This window comes from Pseudophryne corroboree, chromosome 3 (genome assembly GCF_028390025.1).
Source record: "Pseudophryne corroboree isolate aPseCor3 chromosome 3, aPseCor3.hap2, whole genome shotgun sequence".
NCBI lineage: Eukaryota > Metazoa > Chordata > Amphibia > Anura > Myobatrachidae > Pseudophryne > Pseudophryne corroboree.
The window spans coordinates 573,622,074-573,625,843 of NC_086446.1; the positions used below are offsets into that span (position 1 = coordinate 573,622,074).

General features: G+C 45.0%; 1 pseudogene; it reads left to right on the forward strand.

Annotated features, from left to right (window-relative positions):
• The first annotated feature begins 268 nt into the window (after nucleotides 1–268).
• LOC134898511 (5S ribosomal RNA) lies at nucleotides 269–386 on the forward strand (annotated as a pseudogene).
• The last annotated feature ends 3,384 nt before the right edge of the window (nucleotides 387–3,770 follow it).

Consider the following 3,770-nt stretch of genomic DNA (forward strand, 5'->3'; position numbering starts at 1 on the left):
ACGAATAATCTACATTAGCTTTGCTTTCAATTTTTCCTGTCTAGGGCAGTCATGAGGCCAAGCATTGGCTTCAGCTTGAATGACAAAGGCAGTGGTTGCCTGGTCTGATGCAATGGAAGGAGATTTTTCAGTAGAGCAAGAATCTCATATGGCTCATATAAAAAATGGCAATGTTCCTGGAAGCATTGGATAAGAGCAAAATATTTACTCCAGAGCATCAGTCCTAACTATACCTGCTCATAGAGCAGTTTAGCGGGGTACGTGGAAGATCTACAGCCACACCAAACTGGATATGCCTAATCTCACCAGATCTTGGAAGCTATGCAGTGTGGGGCCTGGTGAGTACTTGGATGGGAAACATCTGCGAATACCAGGTGCTGTAGGTGGAATCATTGTCTTTTTCTGAAAATATTATTTTTGGTAAGAATTGACCGATATTCTGGAGTCAGAAGCAGACTCCAAGAAGGTCAGGTTCCTTCCACATACAGTTCAAACCTAAAAGTTCTGTATTTCGGCCCTTTAGTGGTATCTAACAGGTCGTGTTGGTCTTACACTATCAATGGAAGCCTGTCACAGGTTTGAATCCCACGTTAGTGTGATTGGAAACTAGGAAAGCATTGGGCTACCAGAAGATCTACAGTGTTGGGCCGGGTTAGTACTCGCATGGGAGACCATCGGGGAATACCAGGTGCTGTAGAAAAATTAAACCATCAGCTGATGGTGTGGGCTCCACCTGGGGAACCCCAGGTTGGGGGGCCCACTTCTTCAGGTCACACAGATCTGGCACGGTATCTCTAGTTATGCTTTCGCCTTCAAAACCGCCTGTCTCAGCTATATATGAAGACCTGGCTTTGCAAGAAGTAGGTCAGAAATTTGCTTTGCTCAGGAATAGTCATTCCAGTTCCTCTGGCAAACAAGGACAAGGTTTTACTTCAACCTGATTTTAGTCGGAAGCCAAATGGATCATTTCAGCCCATGCTCAATCCTAAAATGCTGAACAAATACATTTGGAAACGTGGAATCGTTACGTTCCTTAAGTGTGGAGCCAGGGCTTTTATGGTATCCCTGGATATACAGGATGCTTACCTACATGTTCCTATACCACTGTCCATCAGTGTTATATAAGGTTTGCTATCCTCCAAACAGCATTTTCAGTTATAGGCCTTACCCTTTGGGTTAGCCACAGTCCCCAGAGTATTTACCAGGAATATGGAGGCAATAACGCCTTAGCTCCACCAGCAGGGGTTAAGGTTTTTCCCATACCTAAACGATTTTTCCCTGGCAAGTCAGAGATTGCTCTTTGTCATCGGCAACAGCAATAACGTGTTTGTAGGGGCAAGTGACTCATAACTTGGGGAAAATCGTCTCCAGTTTCGTCGGGTGACGCACTTGGGGGCTGTACTGGATCAGGTCTGCAGAGAGTAATTTTTTTACCTCGCAACAAGATATCCAGGGTTCACTATAGGATCAGGACTCGCCATACAGTTAAACGGTGTCCATTCACGCAGCAATATGGGTGATGGGTTTGATGGTATCTGCATCGACAGGAGGGAGTATGCACAATTCCACTCTAGGTCTCTGCAGCGTCTTATTATTACCAAGTAGAATCTACAGTCACACCACACTGGGTATGCCCAGATTTCATTGGATCATGGAAGATCAGCAGTGTGGGCCTGGTTGGTACCTGGAGGGACCAGCTGGGAATACAAGGTGTTGTAAGTATTAATGGATAGCATCAGACAATAAAGACGGACTATGGTACTTATGATAAAAGTAAGAAGGTCGTTAGCCTGGTGGCTGCAGACATCGCAGCTGGACAAAGGAAAATCTGTTTTGATATCAAATTGGGAAGATTCTGACACTAGGATCAGTGTCAGGAAGATTGTGTTCCCAAAGAGCTGTCTACCGATAAAGGTTGAAAACCGGTGTAGGCACGGGACAGTCTTCAGTGAAAACCAGTCCAGTTCCGCTCGGACAATGCGATGGCAGTAGTGTACCTCAACATCTGGGAGGAACTCTCAGCCGAAAACTGATGAAGAAGTTAAGTCACATATCTAAGTGGGCAGGACTTCATCATCCAACCTTGTTGACCGTTCTCATTCTGGGAATCCTAAACATGGAAACGGACTTTCTCAAGTCGATACACCATTCAGGGAAGTGAATGGGCTCTACACCCAGAGATCTTCCGGACTCTAGTAAACAAGAGGTGCTTGCTAGAGAGATATCTCATAGCATCTTGGTTGAACAACAAAGTGCTCACATACGGGTCAAGAACAAAAGATCCCAGGGCGATCGTTGTGGATCCCTTATCAGTGAGATAGGACCTTCATCTGGCGGATGGTTTTTCCTCTAATTACCCTCTCACCCAGGGTGGTGAGAAAGTTTAAACAGGAAGACCAGCAGAGAATGGCAATGTATGCTCTACTTCTGCTCCCTCAACGTTCAGACCTAGTAACGCAGGGTCCTGGTTATCACAGACATGTGGATCGACTGTCTTTGATAGCGTGGCCATTGAAACCTCTATCCTGAGGTCAAGAGGATAATTTCAAGCAGTGTTCAGAGCAAGGAAACCTTCCTCAGCTCACATTTATCACCAAATATGGCAAGCCTATATTCATTGGTGCAGCAAAAGAAAATCTACAGCCACACCACACTGGATATGCCCAATCTCACCTTGTTTAGTCCTGAAGGCCCTTCAAGTTGCCCCATCTGAACCACTTAATAATATGGATCATAAATAGTTGACAGCTAAAGTGTCTTTTCTACTGACTAGGGCGTCAGCTAGAAGAATATCAGACTTAGGGATAATGTCATATTGTTCCCCATTTCTGATTGTTTATCTAGATAAAGTAGTTCTCAGAACTAGATCTGGGTATCTTACTAAGGTGATGACTAAGTTCCACCTTAACAAAGAAAATGTTGTCCCAGCCTTTTAGGTTCAGGGGCTTTTTCTGTGGGAGATGCATTGCTGGACGTGATCCGTGTATTAAGGATCTACGTGGATTGTACCAGTGTCATCAGAAGAGCATATTCTCTCTTTATTTTCTATGGATTTCACAAGAGAGGATGGCCTGCTGGTAAGCAGACACTGGCGAGATGACTTCGGATGACGAAGCATATTCTCAAGCTGATCTCCCTGTTCTGGCTAATGTCTCTCTTCACTCTACTCGTAAGGTAGGTCCTTCATGGGCAGCACAATGTGGTGCTTAAACAGAACAATTATGTAAGGCAGCCATATGGTCTTCCGTTTACACATTCATTAAGACATTATGCCTTGGTGACCTTTGCCTCTCACGATGCTGAATTTGGGCGAAGGATTCTCCTGGCCATCAGGAGCATACCCACCACTAAATTGCTTTGGGAAATCCCATTGTTATCCTGTGGATAACCTGTGGACCCTGCCGGAGAAATAAACGTTATGGTAAGAACTTACCGTTGATAATGGTATTTCTCCTAAGTCCACAGGTTCCACAGGGATCATATCCTGACGCACCTGATTTGAGGATCCTTTTTACTCACTAACCTCTTCCTTCTTGTATGGAAGGGTGTGCATGTGTGTTCTTCTCGCCTGATTAGGGTTCTACATGATGCTCCTGCCTTGAGCTTTGGAATACAACTGATTTGCTGTGCCAGGGGGCGGGGATATATGGACGGTCCCGTTGCATGATGGGAGGCCGGAAAGCTTCGACTGATTGGTGCAAATCTGCTTTCGCTCCATCATATCACCATTGTTATCTTGTGTACTTAGGAGAAATACCGTTATCAACGGT